Source organism: Nelumbo nucifera, chromosome 4 (assembly GCF_055504915.1).
Source record: "Nelumbo nucifera cultivar China Antique chromosome 4, China Antique-T2T, whole genome shotgun sequence".
In the NCBI taxonomy this organism is placed as follows: domain Eukaryota; kingdom Viridiplantae; phylum Streptophyta; class Magnoliopsida; order Proteales; family Nelumbonaceae; genus Nelumbo; species Nelumbo nucifera.
The window spans coordinates 50,509,421-50,525,340 of record NC_142652.1 but is presented as its reverse complement, the minus strand read 5'-3'; the positions used below and the strand labels follow the sequence as shown (position 1 = coordinate 50,525,340).

Genomic DNA, 15,920 nt, shown 5'->3' with positions numbered 1-15,920 from the left:
TGCTGCATACACATTTTTTTCAAATCTAAAACAAATAATGGAGGGGAACAAGATAGTTCATAATGATCTAAGCGAGCATGAATTAAACGGGTGCGATCATACCAGCACTAATGCACCGGATCCCATCAGAACTCCGAAGTTAAGTGTGCTTGGGCGAGAGTAGTACTAGAATGGGTGACCTCCTGGGAAGTCCTCGTGTTGCACCCCAATTTTATTAATATTTTATTTTGATTTGTATTTGCAAATTCCATTTGTTGTTTCGGCAATACAACTGCAAAACAACGCGTCGGATACTCGGACCATTTGCGGCACGATCGTCATTACTGAATGGCAACGATGCAAGAATCGGGCTTTCGGCATTCGTCATGCGTTGTGGGCCCCGCGATAGTATTGCATCTATCCGGAGGTGCGGCAGATCTGAAAAGCAAACACTCCGCTCACGTAGGAGCTTGTGCACGGTTACCAAGGGTGGAAGGCTGCATACACATTTTTTTCAAATCTAAAACAATTAATGGAGGGGAGCAAGATAGTGCATAAAGATCTACGCGAGCATGAATTAAACGGGTGCGATCATACCAGCACTAATGCACCGGATCCCATCAGAACGCCAAAGTTAAGTGTGCTTGGGCGAGAGTAGTACTAGGATGGGTGACCTCCTGGGAAGTCCTCGTGTTGCACCCCAATTTTATTAATATTTTATTTCGATTTGTATTTGCAAATTCCATTTGTTGTTTCGGCGATACAACTGGAAACAACGCGTTGGATACTCGGACCACTTGCGGCACGATCGTCATTACTGAATGGCAACGATGCAAGAACCGGGCTTTCGGCGTTCGTCATGCATTGTGGGCCCCGCGTATAGTATTGCATCTATCCGGAGGTGCGGCAGATCTGAAAAGCAAACACTCCGCTCACGTAGGAGCTTGTGCACGGTTACCAAGGGTGGAAGGCTGCATACACATTTTTTTCAATTCTAAAACAATTAATGGAGGGGAGCAAGATAGTGCATAAAGATCTAAGCGAGCATGAATTAAATGGGTGCGATCATACCAGCACTAATGCACCGGATCCCATCAGAACTCCGAAGTTAAGTGTGCTTGGGCGAGAGTAGTAGTAGGATGGGTGACCACCTGGGAAGTCCTCATGTTGCACCCCAATTTTATTAATATTTTATTTCGATATCGTATTTGCAAATTCCATTTGTCGTTTCGGCGAGACAAACGCAAACAACGCGCCGGATACTTGGACCATTTGCGGCACGATCGTCATTACTGAATGGGTACCGTGCAAAAACCGGGCTTTTGGCATTCGTCGTGCATTGTGGGCCCCGCGATAGTATTGCATCTATCCGGGGGTGCGGCAGATCTGAAAAGCAAACACTCTGCTCACGTAGGAGCTTGTGCACGGTTACCAAGGTAGGAAGGCTGCATACACAGTTTTTTCATGTCTAAAACAATTAATGGAGGGGAGCAAGATAGTGCATAAAGATCTAAGCGAGCATGAATTAAACGGAGGCGATCATAGCAGCACTAATGCACTGGATCCCATCAGAACTCCGAAGTTAAGAGTGCTTGGGCGAGAGTAGTATTAGGATGGGTGACCTCCTGGGAAGTCCTCGTGTTGCACCCCAATTTTATTAATATTTTATTTTGATTTGTATTTGCAAATTCCATTTGTTGTTTCTGGGAGACAACTGGAAACAATGCGTCGGATACTCGGACAATTTGCGGCACGATCGTCATTACTGAATGGCAACGATGCAGGAACCGGGCTGTCGGCATTCGTCGTGCATTGTGGGCCCCGCGATAGTATTGCATTTATCCGGTGGTGCGGCAGATCTGAAAAGCAAACAATCCGCTCACGTAGGAACTTGTGCACCGTTACCAAGGGAGGAAGGCTGCATACACAGTTTTTTCAAATCTAAAACAATTAATGGAGGGGAGCAAGATAGTGCATAAAGATCTAAGCGAGCATGAATTAAACGGGTGCGATCATACCCGCACTAATGCACCGGATCCCATCAGAACTCCGAAGTTAAGAATGCTTGGGCGAGAGTAGTACTACAATGGGTGACCTCCTGGGAAGTCCTCGTGTTGCACCCCAATTTTATTAATATTTTATTTTGATTTGTATTTGCAAATTCCATTTGTTGTTTCGGCGATACAACTGGAAACAACGCGTCGGATACTCGGACCATTTGCGGCACGATCGTCATTACCGAATGGCAACAGTGCAAGAACCGGGCTTTCGGCATTCGTCATGCATTGTGGAGCCCGCGATAGTATTGCATCTATCCGGAGGTGCGGCAGATCTGAAAAGCAAACACTCCGCTCACGTAGGAGCTTGTGCACGGTTACCAAGGGAGGAAGGCTGCATACACATTTTTTTCAAATCTAAAACAAATAATGGAGGGGAACAAGATAGTTCATAATGATCTAAGCGAGCATGAATTAAACGGGTGCGATCATACCAGCACTAATGCACCGGATCCCATCAGAACTCCGAAGTTAAGTGTGCTTGGGCGAGAGTAGTACTAGAATGGGTGACCTCCTGGGAAGTCCTCGTGTTGCACCCCAATTTTATTAATATTTTATTTTGATTTGTATTTGCAAATTCCATTTGTTGTTTCGGCAATACAACTGCAAAACAACGCGTCGGATACTCGGACCATTTGCGGCACGATCGTCATTACTGAATGGCAACGATGCAAGAATCGGGCTTTCGGCATTCGTCATGCGTTGTGGGCCCCGCGATAGTATTGCATCTATCCGGAGGTGCGGCAGATCTGAAAAGCAAACACTCCGCTCACGTAGGAGCTTGTGCACGGTTACCAAGGGTGGAAGGCTGCATACACATTTTTTTCAAATCTAAAACAATTAATGGAGGGGAGCAAGATAGTGCATAAAGATCTACGCGAGCATGAATTAAACGGGTGCGATCATACCAGCACTAATGCACCGGATCCCATCAGAACGCCAAAGTTAAGTGTGCTTGGGCGAGAGATGTACTAGGATGGGTGACCTCCTGGGAAGTCCTCGTGTTGCACCCCAATTTTATTAATATTTTATTTCGATTTGTATTTGCAAATTCCATTTGTTGTTTCGGCGATACAACTGGAAACAACGCGTTGGATACTCGGACCACTTGCGGCACGATCGTCATTACTGAATGGCAACGATGCAAGAACCGGGCTTTCGGCGTTCGTCATGCATTGTGGGCCCCGCGTATAGTATTGCATCTATCCGGAGGTGCGGCAGATCTGAAAAGCAAACACTCCGCTCACGTAGGAGCTTGTGCACGGTTACCAAGGGTGGAAGGCTGCATACACATTTTTTTCAATTCTAAAACAATTAATGGAGGGGAGCAAGATAGTGCATAAAGATCTAAGCGAGCATGAATTAAATGGGTGCGATCATACCAGCACTAATGCACCGGATCCCATCAGAACTCCGAAGTTAAGTGTGCTTGGGCGAGAGTAGTAGTAGGATGGGTGACTACCTGGGAAGTCCTCATGTTGCACCCCAATTTTATTAATATTTTATTTCGATATCGTATTTGCAAATTCCATTTGTCGTTTCGGCGAGACAAACGCAAACAACGCGCCGGATACTTGGACCATTTGCGGCACGATCGTCATTACTGAATGGGTACCGTGCAAAAACCGGGCTTTTGGCATTCGTCGTGCATTGTGGGCCCCGCGATAGTATTGCATCTATCCGGGGGTGCGGCAGATCTGAAAAGCAAACACTCTGCTCACGTAGGAGCTTGTGCACGGTTACCAAGGTAGGAAGGCTGCATACACAGTTTTTTCATGTCTAAAACAATTAATGGAGGGGAGCAAGATAGTGCATAAAGATCTAAGCGAGCATGAATTAAACGGAGGCGATCATAGCAGCACTAATGCACTGGATCCCATCAGAACTCCGAAGTTAAGAGTGCTTGGGCGAGAGTAGTATTAGGATGGGTGACCTCCTGGGAAGTCCTCGTGTTGCACCCCAATTTTATTAATATTTTATTTTGATTTGTATTTGCAAATTCCATTTGTTGTTTCTGGGAGACAACTGGAAACAATGCGTCGGATACTCGGACAATTTGCGGCACGATCGTCATTACTGAATGGCAACGATGCAGGAACCGGGCTGTCGGCATTCGTCGTGCATTGTGGGCCCCGCGATAGTATTGCATTTATCCGGTGGTGCGGCAGATCTGAAAAGCAAACAATCCGCTCACGTAGGAACTTGTGCACCGTTACCAAGGGAGGAAGGCTGCATACACAGTTTTTTCAAATCTAAAACAATTAATGGAGGGGAGCAAGATAGTGCATAAAGATCTAAGCGAGCATGAATTAAACGGGTGCGATCATACCCGCACTAATGCACCGGATCCCATCAGAACTCCGAAGTTAAGAATTCTTGGGCGAGAGTAGTACTACAATGGGTGACCTCCTGGGAAGTCCTCGTGTTGCACCCCAATTTTATTAATATTTTATTTTGATTTGTATTTGCAAATTCCATTTGTTGTTTCGGCGATACAACTGGAAACAACGCGTCGGATACTCGGACCATTTGCGGCACGATCGTCATTACCGAATGGCAACAGTGCAAGAACCGGGCTTTCGGCATTCGTCATGCATTGTGGAGCCCGCGAAAGTATTGCATCTATCCGGAGGTGCGGCAGATCTGAAAAGCAAACACTCCGCTCACGTAGGAGCTTGTGCACGGTTACCAAGGGAGGAAGGCTGCATACACATTTTTTTCAAATCTAAAACAATTAATGGAGGGGAGCAAGATAGTGCATAAAGATCTAAGCGAGCATGAATTAATCGGGTGTGATCATACCAGCACTAATGCATCGGATCCCATCAGAACTCCGAAGTTAAGCGTGCTTGGGCGAGAGTAGTACTAGGATGGGTGACCTCCTGGGAAGTCCTCGTGTTGCACCCCAATTTTATTAATATTTTATTTTGATTTTTATTTGCAAATTCCATTTGTTGTTTCTGGGAGACAACTGGAAACAATGCGTCGGATACTCGGACCATTTGCGGCACGATCGTCATTACTATATGGCAACGATGCAGGAACCGGGCTTTCGGCATTCGTCGTGCATTGTGGGCCCCGCGATAGTATTGCATTTATCCGGTGGTGCGGCAGATCTGAAAAGCAAACAATCCGCTCACGTAGGAGCTTGTGCACGGTTACCAAGGGAGGAAGGCTGCATACACAGTTTTTTCAAATCTAAAACAATTAATGGAGGGGAGCAAGATAGTGCATAAAGATCTAAGCGAGCATGAATTAAACGGGTGCGATCATACCAGCACTAATGCACCGAATCCCATCAGAACTCCAAAGTCAAGCGTGCTTGGGCGAGAGTAGTACTAGGATGGGTGACCTACTGGGAAGTCCTCGTGTTGCACCCCAATTTTATTAATATTTTATTTTGATTTGTATTTGCAAATTCCATTTGTTGTTTCTGTGAGACAAATGGAAACAATGCGTCGGATACTCGGACCATTTGCGGCACGATCGTCATTACTGAATGGCAACGATGCAGGAACCGGGCTTTCGGCATTCGTCGTGCATTGTGGGCCCCGCGATAGTATTGCATTTATCCGGTGGTGCGGCAGATCTGAAAAGCAAACTATCCCCTCACGTAAAAGCTTGTGCACGGTTACCAAGGGAGGAAGGCTGCATACACAGTTTTTTCAAATCTAAAACAATTGATGGAGGGGAGCAAGATAGTGCATAAAGATCTAAGCGAGCATGAATTAAACGGGTGCGATCATACCAGCACTAATGCACCGGATCCCATCAGAACACCGAAGTTAAGTGTGCTTGGGCGAGAGTAGTACTAGAATGGGTGACCTACTGGGAAGTCCTCGTGTTGCACCCCAATTTTATTAATATTTTATTTTGATTTGTATTTTCAAATTCCATTTGTTGTTTCGGCGATACAACTGGAAACAACGCGTCAGATACTCGGACCATTTGCGGCACGATCGTCCTTACTGAATGGCAACGATGCATGAACCGGACTTTCGGCATTCGTCATGCATTGTGGGCCCCGCGATAGTATTGCATCTATCCGGAGGTGCGGCAGATCTGAAAAGCAAACACTCCGCTCACGTAGGAGCTTGTGCATGGTTACCAAGGGAGGAAGGCTGCATACTCATTTTTTTCAAATCTAAAACAATTAATGGAGGGGAGCAAGATAGTGCATAAAGATCTAAGCGAGCATGAATTAAACGGGTGCGATCATACCAGCACTAATGCACCGAATCCCATCAGAACTCCAAAGTCAAGCGTGCTTGGGCGAGAGTAGTACTAGGATGGGTGACCTACTGGGAAGTCCTCGTGTTGCACCCCAATTTTATTAATATTTTATTTTGATTTGTATTTGCAAATTCCATTTGTTGTTTCTGTGAGACAAATGGAAACAATGCGTCGGATACTCGGACCATTTGCGGCACGATCGTCATTACTGAATGGCAACGATGCAGGAACCGGGCTTTCGGCATTCGTCGTGCATTGTGGGCCCCGCGATAATATTGCATTTATCCGGTGGTGCGGCAGATCTGAAAAGCAAACTATCCCCTCACGTAGGAGCTTGTGCACGGTTACCAAGGGAGGAAGGCTGCATACACAGTTTTTTCAAATCTAAAACAATTAATGGAGGGGAGCAAGATAGTGCATAAAGATCTAAGCGAGCATGAATTAAACGGGTGCGATCATACCAGCACTAATGCACCGGATCCCATCAGAACACCGAAGTTAAGTGTGCTTGGGCGAGAGTAGTACTAGAATGGGTGACCTACTGGGAAGTCCTCGTGTTGCACCCCAATTTTATTAATATTTTATTTTGATTTGTATTTTCAAATTCCATTTGTTGTTTCGGCGATACAACTGGAAACAACGCGTCAGATACTCGGACCATTTGCGGCACGATCGTCCTTACTGAATGGCAACGATGCATGAACCGGACTTTCGGCATTCGTCATGCATTGTGGGCCCCGCGATAGTATTGCATCTATCCGGAGGTGCGGCAGATCTGAAAAGCAAACACTCCGCTCACGTTGGAGCTTGTGCACGGTTACCACGGGAGGAAGGCTGCATACACATTTTTTTCAAATCTAAAACAAATAATGGAGGGGAGCAAGATAGTTCATAAAGATTTAAGCGAGCACGAATTAAACGGGTGCGATCATAGCAGCACTAATGCACCGGATCCCATCAGAACTCCGAAGTTAAGTTTGCTTGGGCGAGAGTAGTACTAGGATGGGTGACCTCCTGGGAAGTCCTCGTGTTGCACCCCAATTTTATTAATATTTTATTTCGATATCGTATTTGCAAATTCCGTTTGTCGTTTCGGCGAGACAAACGCAAACAACGCGCCGGATACTCGGACCATTTGCGGCACGATCGTCATTACTGAATGGGAACCGTGCAAAAACCGGGCTTTTGGCATTCGTCGTGCATTATGGGCCCCGCGATAGTATTGCATCTATCCGGGGGTGCGGCAGATCTGAAAAGCAAACACTCTGCTCACGTAGGAGCTTGTGCACGGTTACCAAGGGAGGAAGGCTGCATACACAGTTTTTTCATGTCTAAAACAATTAATGGAGGGGAGCAAAATAGTGCATAAAGATCTAAGCGAGCATGAATTAAACGGGTGCGATCATAGCAGCACTAATGCACTGGATCCCATCAAAACTCCGAAGTTAAGCGTGCTTGGGCGAGAGTAGTACTAGGTTCGGTGACCTCCTAGGAAGTCCTCGTGTTGCACCCCAATTTTATTAATATTTTATTTTACTTTGTATTTGCAAATTCCATTTGTTGTTTCTGGGAGACAACTGGAAACAATGCGTCGGATACTCGGACCATTTGCGGCACGATCGTCATTACTGAATGGCAACGATGCAGGAACCGGGCTTTCGGCATTCGTCCGTGCATTGTGGGCCCCGCGATAGTATTGCATTTATCCGGTGGTGCGGCAGATCTGAAAAGCAAACAATCCGCTCACGTAGGAGCTTGTGCACGGTTACCAAGGGAGGAAGACTGTATACACCGTTTTTTCAAATCTAAAGCAATTAATGGAGGGGAGCAAGATAGTGCATAAAGATCTAAGCGAGCATGAATTAAACGGGTGCGATCATACCAGCACTAATGCACCGGATCCCATCAGAACTCCGAAGTTAAGTGTGTTTGGGCGAGAGTAGTACTAGGATGGGTGACCTCCTGGGAAGTCGTCGTGTTGCACCCCAATTTTATTAATATTTTATCTTGATTTGTATTTGCAAATTCCATTTGTTGTTTCGGCGATACAACTGGAAACAACGCGTCGGATACTCGGACCATTTGCGGCACGATCGTCATTACTATATGGCAACAATGCAGGAACCGGGCTTTCGGCATTCGTCGTGCATTGTGGGCCCCGCGATAGTATTGCATTTATCCGGTGGTGCGGCAGATCTGAAAAGCAAACAATCCGCTCACGTAGGAGCTTGTGCACAGTTACCAAGGGAGGAAGGCTGCATACACAGTTTTTTCAAATCTAAAACAATTAATGGTGGGGAGCAAGTTAGTGCATAAAGATCTAAGCGAGCAAGAATTAAACGGGTGCGATCATACCAGCACTAATGCACCGGATCCCATCAAAACTCCGAAGTTAAGCGTGCTTGGGCGAGAGTAGTACTAGGATGGGTGACCTCTTGGGAAGTCCTCGTGTCGCACCCCAATTTTATTATTATTTTATTTTGATTTGTATTTGCAAATTCCATTTGTTGTTTCTGGGAGACAACTGGAAACAATGCGTCGGATACTCGGACCATTTGCGGCACGATCGTCATTACTATATGGCAACGATGCAGGAACCGGGCTTTCGGCATTCGTCGTGCATTGTGGGCCCCGCGATAGTATTGCATCTATCCGGGGGTGTGGCAGATCTGAAAAGCAAACACTCTGCTCACGTAGGAGCTTGTGCACGGTTACCAAGGGAGGAAGGCTGCATACACAGTTTTTTCAAATCTAAAACAATTAATGGAGGGGAGCAAGATAGTGCATAAAGATCTAAGCGAGCATGAATTAAACGGGTGCAATCATACCAGCACTAATGCACCGGATCCCATCAGAACTCCGAAGTTAAGTGTCCTTGGGCGAGAGTAGTACTAGAATGGGTGACCTCCTGGGAAGTCCTCGTGTTGCACCCCAATTTTATTAATATTTTATTTTGATTTGTATTTGCAAATTCCATTTGTTGTTTCGGCGATACAACTGGAAACAACGCGTCGGATACTCAGACCATTTGCGGCACGATCGTCATTACTGAATGGCAACGATGCAAGAATCGGGCTTTCGGCATTCGTCATGCATTGTGGGCCCCGAGATAGTATTGCATCTATCCGGAGGTGCGGCAGATCTGAAAAGCAAACACTCCGCTCACGTAGGAGCTTGTGCACGGTTACCAACGGAGGAAGGCTGCATACACCATTTTTTCAAATCTAAAGCAATTAATGGAGGGGAGCAAGATAGTGCATAAAGATCTAAGCGAGCAAGAATTAAACGGGTGCGATCATACCAGCACTAATGCACCGGATCCCATCAAAACTCCGAAGTTAAGCGTGCTTGGGCGAGAGTAGTACTAGGATGGGTGACCTCTTGGGAAGTCCTCGTGTTGCACCCCAATTTTATTAATATTTTATTTTGATTTGTATTTGCAAATTCCATTTGTTGTTTCGGCGATACAACTGGAAACAACGCGTCGGATACTCGGACCATTTGCGGCACGATCGTCATTACTATATGGCAACAATGCAGGAACCGGGCTTTCGGCATTCGTCGTGCATTGTGGGCCCCGCGATAGTATTGCATTTATCCGGTGGTGCGGCAGATCTGAAAAGCAAACAATCCGCTCACGTAGGAGCTTGTGCACGGTTACCAAGGGAGGAAGGCTGCATACACAGTTTTTTCAAATCTAAAACAATTAATGGAGGGGAGCAAGATAGTGCATAAAGATCTAAGCGAGCATGAATTAAACGGGTGCGATCATACCAGCACTAATGCACCGGATCCCATCAGAACTCCGAAGTTAAGAATGCTTGGGCGAGAGTAGTACTACAATGGGTGACCTCCTGGGAAGTCCTCGTGTTGCACCCCAATTTTATTAATATTTTATTTTGATTTGTATTTGCAAATTCCATTTGTTGTTTCGGCGATACAACTGGAAACAACGCGTCGGATACTCGGACCATTTGCGGCACGATCGTCATTACTGAATGGCAACGGTGCAAGAACCGGGCTTTCGGCATTCGTCATGCATTGTGGACCCCGCGATAGTATTGCATCTATCCGGAGGTGCGTCAGATCTGAAAAGCAAACACTCCGCTCACGTAGGAGCTTGTGCACGGTTAACAAGGGAGGAAGGCTGCATACACATTTTTTTCAAATCTAAAACAAATAATGGAGGGGAGCAAGATAGTACATAAAGATCTAAGCGAGCATGAATTAAACGGGTGCGATCATACCAGCACTAATGCACCGGATCCCATCAGAACTCCGAAGTTAAGTGTGGTTGGGCGAGAGTAGTACTAGGATGGGTGACATCCTGGGAAGTCCTCGTGTTGCACCCCAATTTTATTAATATTTTATTTCGATATCGTATTTGCAAATTCCATTTGTCGTTTCGGCGAGACAAACGCAAACAACGCGCCGGATACTCGGACCATTTGCGGCACGATCGTCATTACTGAATGGGAACCGTGCAAAAACCGGGCTTTTGGCATTCGTCGTGCATTGTGGGCCCCGCGATAGTATTGCATCTATCCGGGGGTGCGGCAGATCTGAAAAGCAAACACTCTGCTCACGTAGGAGCTTGTGCACGGTTACCAAGGGAGGAAGGCTGCATACACAGTTTTTTCAAATCTAAAACAATTAATGGAGGGGAGCAAGATAGTGCATAAAGATCTAGGCGAGCATGAATTAAACGGGTGCGATCATACCAGCACTAATGCACCGGATCCCATCAGAACTCCGAAGTTAAGTATGCTTGGGCGAAGGTAGTACTAGAATGGGTGACCTCCTGGGAAGTCCTCGTGTCGCACCCCAATTTTATTAATATTTTATTTTGATTTGTATTTGCAAATTCCATTTGTTGTATCGACGATACAACTGGAAACAACGCGTCGGATACTCGGACCATTTGCGGCACGATCGTCATTACTGAATGGCAACGATGCAAGAACCGGGCTTTCGGCATTCGTCATGCATTGTGGACCCCGCGATAGTATTGCATCTATCCGGAGGTGCGGCAGATCTGAAAAGCAAACACTCCGCTCACGTAGGAGCTTGTGCACGGTTACCAACGGAGGAAGGCTGCGTACACATTTTTTTCAAATCTAAAACAAATAATGGAGGGGAGCAAGATAGTTCATAAAGATCTAAGCGAGCATGAATTAAACGGGTGCGATCATTCCAGCACTAATGCACCGGATCCCATCAGAATTCCGAAGTTAAGTGTGCTTGGGCGAGAGTAGTACTAGGATGGGTGACCTCCTTGGAAGTTCACGTGTTTCACCCCAATTTTGTTAATATTTTATTTCCATATCGTATTTGCAAATTCCATTTGTCGTTTCGGCGAGACAAACGCAAACAACGCGCCGGATACTCGGACCGTTTGCGGCATGATCGTCATTACTGAATGGGAACCGTGCAAAAACCGGGCTTTTGGCATTCGTCGTGCATTGTGGGCCCCGCGATAGTATTGCATCAATCCGGGGGTGCGGCAGATCTGAAAAGCAAACACTCTGCTCACGTAGGAGCTTGTGCACGGTTACCAAGGGAGGAAGGCTGCATACACAGTTTTTTCATGTCTAAAACAATTAATGGAGGGGAGCAAGATAGTGCATAAAGATCTAAGCGAGCCTGAATTAAACGGGTGCGATCATAGCAGCACTAATGCACCGGATCCCATCAGAACTCCGATGTTAAGCGTGCTTGGGCAAGAGTAGTACTAGGTTCGGTGACCTCCGGGGAAGTCCTCGTGTTGCACCCCAATTTTATTAATATTTTATTTTAATTTGTATTTGCATATTCCATTTGTTGTTTCTGGGAGACAACTGGAAACAATGCGTCGGATACTCGGACCATTTGCGGCACGATCGTCATTACTGAATGGCAACGATGCAGGAACCGGGCTTTCGGCATTTATCCGGTGGTGCGGCAGATCTGAAAAGCAAACAATCCGCTCACGTAGGAGCTTGTGCACGGTTACCAAGGGAGGAAGGCTGCATACACAGTTTTTTCAAATCTAAAACAATTAATGGAGGGGAGCAAGATAGTGCATAAAATCTAAGCGAGCATGAATTAAACGGGTGCGATCATACCAGCACTAATGCATCGGATCCCATCAGAACTCCGAAGTTAAGTGTGCTTGGGCGAGAGTAGTACTATGATGGGTGACCTCCTGGGAAGTCCTCGTGTTGCACCCCAATTTTATTAATATTTTATTTTGATTTGTATTTGCAAATTCCTTTTGTTGTTTCGGCGATACAACTGGAAACAACGCGTCGGATACTCGGACCATTTGCGGCACGATCGTCATTACTATATGGCAACAATGCAGGAACCGGGCTTTCGGTATTCGTCGTGCATTGTGGGCCCCGGGATAGTATTGCATTTATCCGTGGGTGCGGCAGATCTGAAAAGCAAACAATCTGCTCACGTAAGAGCTTGTGCACGGTTACCAAGGGAGGAAGGCTGCATACACAGTTTTTTCAAATCTAAAACAATTAATGGAGGGGAGCAAGATAGTGCATAAAGATCTAAGCGAGCAAGAATTAAACGGGTGCGATCATACCAGCACTAATGCACCGGATCCCATCAGAACTCCGAAGTTAAGAATGCTTGGGCGAGAGTTGTACTACAATGGGTGACCTCCTGGGAAGTCCTCGTGTTGCACCCCAATTTTATTAATATTTTATTTTGATTTGTATTTGCAAATTCCATTTGTTGTTTCGGCGATACAACTGGAAACAACGCGTCGGATACTCGGACCATTTGCGGCACGATCGTCATTACTATTTGGCAACGATGCAGGAACTGGGCTTTCGGCATTCGTCGTGCATTGTGGGCCCCGCGATAGTATTGCATTTATCCGGTGGTGCGGCAGATCTGAAAAACAAACAATCCGCTCACGTAGGAGCTTGTGCACGGTTACCAAGGGAGGAAGGCTGCATACACAGTTTTTTCAAATCTAAAACAATTAATGGAGGGGAGCAAGATAGTGCATAAAGATCTAAGCAAGCATGAATTAAACGGGTGCGATCATACTAGCACTAATGCACCGGATCCCATAAGAACTTCGAAGTTAAGTGTGCTTGGGCGAGAGTAGTACTAGAATGGGTGACCTCCTGGGAAGTCCTCGTGTTGCACCCCAATTTTATTAATATTTTATTTTGATTTGTATTTTCAAATCCCATTTGTTGTTTCGGCGATACAACTGGAAACAACGCGTCGGATACTCAGACCATTTGCGGCACGATCGTCATTACTGAATGGCAACGATGCAAGAATCGGGCTTTAGGCATTCGTCATGCATTGTGGGCCCCGAGATAGTATTGCATCTATCCGGAGGTGCGGCAGATCTGAAAAGCAAACACTCTGCTCACGTAGGAGCTTGTGCACGGTTACCAAGGGAGGAAGGCTGCATACACAGTTTTTTCAAATCTAAAACAATTAATGGAGGGGAGCAAGATAGTGCATAAAGATCTAGGCGAGCATGAATTAAACGGGTGCGATCATACCAGCACTAATGCACCGGATCCCATCAGAACTCCGAAGTTAGGTATGCTTGGGCGAAGGTAGTACTAGAATGGGTGACCTCCTGGGAAGTCCTCGTGTCGCACCCCAATTTTATTAATATTTTATTTTGATTTGTATTTGCAAATTCCATTTGTTGTATCGGCGATACAACTGGAAACAACGCGTCGGATACTCGGACCATTTGCGGCACGATCGTCATTACTGAATGGCAACGATGCAAGAACCGGGCTTTCGGCTTTCGTCATGCATTGTGGACCCCGCGATAGTATTGCATCTATCCGGAGGTGCGGCAGATCTGAAAAGCAAACACTCCGCTCACGTAGGAGCTTGTGCACGGTTACCAAGGGTGGAAGGCTGCATACACATTTTTTTCAAATCTAAAACAATTAATGGAGGGGAGCAAGATAGTGCATAAAGATCTAAGCGAGCATGAATTAAACGGGTGCGATCATACCAGCACAAATGCACCGGATCCCATCAGAACGCCAAAGTTAAGTGTGCTTGGGCGAGAGTAGTACTAGGATGGGTGACCTCTTGGGAAGTCCTCGTGTTGCACCCCAATTTTATTAATATTTTATTTCGATTTGTATTTGCAAATTCCATTTGTTGTTTCGGCGATACAACTGGAAACAACGCGTCGGATACTCGGACCATTTGCGGCACGATCGTCATTACTGAATGGCAACGATGCAAGAACCGGGCTTTCGGCATTCGTCATGCATTGTGGGCCCCGCGATAGTATTGCATCTATCCGGAGGTGTGGCAGATATGAAAATCAAACAATCCGCTCACGTAGGAGCTTGTGCACGGTTACCAAGGGAGGAAAGCTGCATACACAGTTTTTTCAAATCTAAAACAATTAATGGAGGGGAGCAAGATAGTGCATAAAGATCTAAGCGAGCATGAATTAAACGGGTGCGATCATACCAGCACTAATGCACCGGATCCCATCAGAACTCCGAAGTTAAGTGTGCTTGGGCGAGAGTAGTTCTAGGATGGGTGACCTCCTGGGAAGTCCTCGTGTTGCACCCCAATTTTATTAATATTTTATTTCGATATCGTATTTGCAAATTCCATTTTTCGTTTCGGCGAGACAAACGCAAACAACGCGCCGGATACTCGGACCATTTGCGGCACGATCGTCATTACTGAATGGGAACCGTGCAAAAACCGGGCTTTTGGCATTCGACGTGCATTGTGGGCCCCGCGATAGTATTGCTTCTATCCGGGGGTGCGGCAGATCTGAAAAGCAAACACTCTGCTCACGTAGGAGCTTGTGCACGGTTACCAAGGGAGGAAGGCTGCATACACAGTTTTTTCAAATCTAAAACAATTAATGGAGGGGAGCAAGATAGTGCATAAAGATCTAAGCGAGCATGAATTAAAAGGGTGCGATCATACCAGCACTAATGCACCGGATCCCATCAGAACTCCGAAGTTAAGTGTGCTAGGGCGAGAGTAGTACTAGGATGGGTGACCTCCTGGGAAGTCCTCGTGTTGCACCCCAATTTTATTAATATTTTTTTTCAATATCGTATTTTCAAATTCCATTTGTCGTTTCGGCGAGACAAACGCAAACAACGCGCCGGATACTCGGACCATTTGCGGCACGATCGTCCTTACTGAATGGCAACGATGCATGAACCGGACTTTCGGCATTCGTCATGCATTGTGGGCCCCGCGATAGTATTGCATCTATCCGGGGGTGCGGCAGATCTGAAAAGCAAACACTCTGCTCACGTAGGAGCTTGTGCACGGTTACCAAGGGAGGAAGGCTGCATACACAGTTTTTTCAAGTCTAAAACAATTAATGGAGGGGAGCAAGATAGTGCATAAAGATCTAAGCGAGCATGAATTAAACGGGTGCGATCATACCAGCACTAATGCACCGGATCCCATCAGAACTCCGAAGTTAAGTGTGCTTGGGCGAGAGTAGTAGTAGGATGGGTGACCTCCTGGGAAGTCCTCGTGTTGCACCCCAATTTTATTAATATTTTATTTTGATTTGTATTTGCAAATTCCATTTGTTGTTTCGGCGATACAACTGGAAACAACGCGTCTGATACTCGGACCATTTGCGGCACGATCGTCATTACTATATGGCAACAA

General features: G+C 46.1%; 29 non-coding genes and 5 pseudogenes across 29 annotated transcripts; all 34 read left to right on the top strand.

Annotated features, from left to right (window-relative positions):
- The first annotated feature begins 88 nt into the window (after window positions 1-88).
- Window positions 89-207, top strand: LOC148793164 (5S ribosomal RNA). The gene has a single exon (XR_016071584.1). It is a non-coding gene; the product is annotated as a 5S ribosomal RNA (ribosomal RNA).
- Window positions 208-562: 355 nt separating this feature from the next.
- LOC148793163 (5S ribosomal RNA) lies at window positions 563-681 on the top strand. Its single transcript, XR_016069301.1, has one exon. It is a non-coding gene; the product is annotated as a 5S ribosomal RNA (ribosomal RNA).
- A 355-nt stretch (window positions 682-1,036) lies between these two features.
- Window positions 1,037-1,155, top strand: LOC148793162 (5S ribosomal RNA). The gene has a single exon (XR_016075285.1). It is a non-coding gene; the product is annotated as a 5S ribosomal RNA (ribosomal RNA).
- A 355-nt stretch (window positions 1,156-1,510) lies between these two features.
- On the top strand, window positions 1,511-1,629 carry LOC148793161 (5S ribosomal RNA; annotated as a pseudogene).
- Window positions 1,630-1,983: 354 nt separating this feature from the next.
- On the top strand, window positions 1,984-2,102 carry LOC148793160 (5S ribosomal RNA). The gene has a single exon (XR_016073663.1). It is a non-coding gene; the product is annotated as a 5S ribosomal RNA (ribosomal RNA).
- A 354-nt stretch (window positions 2,103-2,456) lies between these two features.
- LOC148793159 (5S ribosomal RNA) lies at window positions 2,457-2,575 on the top strand. The gene has a single exon (XR_016071583.1). It is a non-coding gene; the product is annotated as a 5S ribosomal RNA (ribosomal RNA).
- A 355-nt stretch (window positions 2,576-2,930) lies between these two features.
- Window positions 2,931-3,049, top strand: LOC148793158 (5S ribosomal RNA). Its single transcript, XR_016070665.1, has one exon. It is a non-coding gene; the product is annotated as a 5S ribosomal RNA (ribosomal RNA).
- Window positions 3,050-3,404: 355 nt separating this feature from the next.
- LOC148793157 (5S ribosomal RNA) lies at window positions 3,405-3,523 on the top strand. The gene has a single exon (XR_016069763.1). It is a non-coding gene; the product is annotated as a 5S ribosomal RNA (ribosomal RNA).
- A 355-nt stretch (window positions 3,524-3,878) lies between these two features.
- LOC148793156 (5S ribosomal RNA) lies at window positions 3,879-3,997 on the top strand (annotated as a pseudogene).
- A 354-nt stretch (window positions 3,998-4,351) lies between these two features.
- Window positions 4,352-4,470, top strand: LOC148793155 (5S ribosomal RNA). Its single transcript, XR_016069299.1, has one exon. It is a non-coding gene; the product is annotated as a 5S ribosomal RNA (ribosomal RNA).
- Window positions 4,471-4,824: 354 nt separating this feature from the next.
- LOC148793154 (5S ribosomal RNA) lies at window positions 4,825-4,943 on the top strand. The gene has a single exon (XR_016072585.1). It is a non-coding gene; the product is annotated as a 5S ribosomal RNA (ribosomal RNA).
- A 354-nt stretch (window positions 4,944-5,297) lies between these two features.
- On the top strand, window positions 5,298-5,416 carry LOC148793153 (5S ribosomal RNA). Its single transcript, XR_016070545.1, has one exon. It is a non-coding gene; the product is annotated as a 5S ribosomal RNA (ribosomal RNA).
- Window positions 5,417-5,770: 354 nt separating this feature from the next.
- On the top strand, window positions 5,771-5,889 carry LOC148793152 (5S ribosomal RNA). The gene has a single exon (XR_016069135.1). It is a non-coding gene; the product is annotated as a 5S ribosomal RNA (ribosomal RNA).
- A 354-nt stretch (window positions 5,890-6,243) lies between these two features.
- LOC148793151 (5S ribosomal RNA) lies at window positions 6,244-6,362 on the top strand. The gene has a single exon (XR_016070544.1). It is a non-coding gene; the product is annotated as a 5S ribosomal RNA (ribosomal RNA).
- Window positions 6,363-6,716: 354 nt separating this feature from the next.
- LOC148793150 (5S ribosomal RNA) lies at window positions 6,717-6,835 on the top strand. Its single transcript, XR_016069134.1, has one exon. It is a non-coding gene; the product is annotated as a 5S ribosomal RNA (ribosomal RNA).
- Window positions 6,836-7,189: 354 nt separating this feature from the next.
- LOC148793149 (5S ribosomal RNA) lies at window positions 7,190-7,308 on the top strand. The gene has a single exon (XR_016069056.1). It is a non-coding gene; the product is annotated as a 5S ribosomal RNA (ribosomal RNA).
- Window positions 7,309-7,663: 355 nt separating this feature from the next.
- Window positions 7,664-7,782, top strand: LOC148793148 (5S ribosomal RNA; annotated as a pseudogene).
- A 355-nt stretch (window positions 7,783-8,137) lies between these two features.
- Window positions 8,138-8,256, top strand: LOC148793147 (5S ribosomal RNA). Its single transcript, XR_016074901.1, has one exon. It is a non-coding gene; the product is annotated as a 5S ribosomal RNA (ribosomal RNA).
- Window positions 8,257-8,610: 354 nt separating this feature from the next.
- On the top strand, window positions 8,611-8,729 carry LOC148793146 (5S ribosomal RNA). Its single transcript, XR_016072892.1, has one exon. It is a non-coding gene; the product is annotated as a 5S ribosomal RNA (ribosomal RNA).
- A 354-nt stretch (window positions 8,730-9,083) lies between these two features.
- On the top strand, window positions 9,084-9,202 carry LOC148793145 (5S ribosomal RNA). Its single transcript, XR_016075056.1, has one exon. It is a non-coding gene; the product is annotated as a 5S ribosomal RNA (ribosomal RNA).
- A 354-nt stretch (window positions 9,203-9,556) lies between these two features.
- On the top strand, window positions 9,557-9,675 carry LOC148793144 (5S ribosomal RNA). Its single transcript, XR_016073455.1, has one exon. It is a non-coding gene; the product is annotated as a 5S ribosomal RNA (ribosomal RNA).
- A 354-nt stretch (window positions 9,676-10,029) lies between these two features.
- On the top strand, window positions 10,030-10,148 carry LOC148793143 (5S ribosomal RNA). The gene has a single exon (XR_016072774.1). It is a non-coding gene; the product is annotated as a 5S ribosomal RNA (ribosomal RNA).
- Window positions 10,149-10,502: 354 nt separating this feature from the next.
- On the top strand, window positions 10,503-10,621 carry LOC148793142 (5S ribosomal RNA). Its single transcript, XR_016070159.1, has one exon. It is a non-coding gene; the product is annotated as a 5S ribosomal RNA (ribosomal RNA).
- Window positions 10,622-10,976: 355 nt separating this feature from the next.
- Window positions 10,977-11,095, top strand: LOC148793141 (5S ribosomal RNA). Its single transcript, XR_016075159.1, has one exon. It is a non-coding gene; the product is annotated as a 5S ribosomal RNA (ribosomal RNA).
- Window positions 11,096-11,449: 354 nt separating this feature from the next.
- Window positions 11,450-11,568, top strand: LOC148793140 (5S ribosomal RNA; annotated as a pseudogene).
- Window positions 11,569-11,923: 355 nt separating this feature from the next.
- Window positions 11,924-12,042, top strand: LOC148793139 (5S ribosomal RNA; annotated as a pseudogene).
- Window positions 12,043-12,359: 317 nt separating this feature from the next.
- On the top strand, window positions 12,360-12,478 carry LOC148793138 (5S ribosomal RNA). Its single transcript, XR_016072888.1, has one exon. It is a non-coding gene; the product is annotated as a 5S ribosomal RNA (ribosomal RNA).
- A 354-nt stretch (window positions 12,479-12,832) lies between these two features.
- On the top strand, window positions 12,833-12,951 carry LOC148793137 (5S ribosomal RNA). The gene has a single exon (XR_016074847.1). It is a non-coding gene; the product is annotated as a 5S ribosomal RNA (ribosomal RNA).
- A 354-nt stretch (window positions 12,952-13,305) lies between these two features.
- Window positions 13,306-13,424, top strand: LOC148793136 (5S ribosomal RNA). Its single transcript, XR_016069390.1, has one exon. It is a non-coding gene; the product is annotated as a 5S ribosomal RNA (ribosomal RNA).
- A 354-nt stretch (window positions 13,425-13,778) lies between these two features.
- On the top strand, window positions 13,779-13,897 carry LOC148793135 (5S ribosomal RNA). The gene has a single exon (XR_016070414.1). It is a non-coding gene; the product is annotated as a 5S ribosomal RNA (ribosomal RNA).
- A 354-nt stretch (window positions 13,898-14,251) lies between these two features.
- On the top strand, window positions 14,252-14,370 carry LOC148793134 (5S ribosomal RNA). The gene has a single exon (XR_016075237.1). It is a non-coding gene; the product is annotated as a 5S ribosomal RNA (ribosomal RNA).
- Window positions 14,371-14,724: 354 nt separating this feature from the next.
- Window positions 14,725-14,843, top strand: LOC148793133 (5S ribosomal RNA). Its single transcript, XR_016073322.1, has one exon. It is a non-coding gene; the product is annotated as a 5S ribosomal RNA (ribosomal RNA).
- Window positions 14,844-15,198: 355 nt separating this feature from the next.
- On the top strand, window positions 15,199-15,317 carry LOC148793132 (5S ribosomal RNA). The gene has a single exon (XR_016070653.1). It is a non-coding gene; the product is annotated as a 5S ribosomal RNA (ribosomal RNA).
- Window positions 15,318-15,672: 355 nt separating this feature from the next.
- On the top strand, window positions 15,673-15,791 carry LOC148793131 (5S ribosomal RNA). The gene has a single exon (XR_016072117.1). It is a non-coding gene; the product is annotated as a 5S ribosomal RNA (ribosomal RNA).
- The last annotated feature ends 129 nt before the right edge of the window (window positions 15,792-15,920 follow it).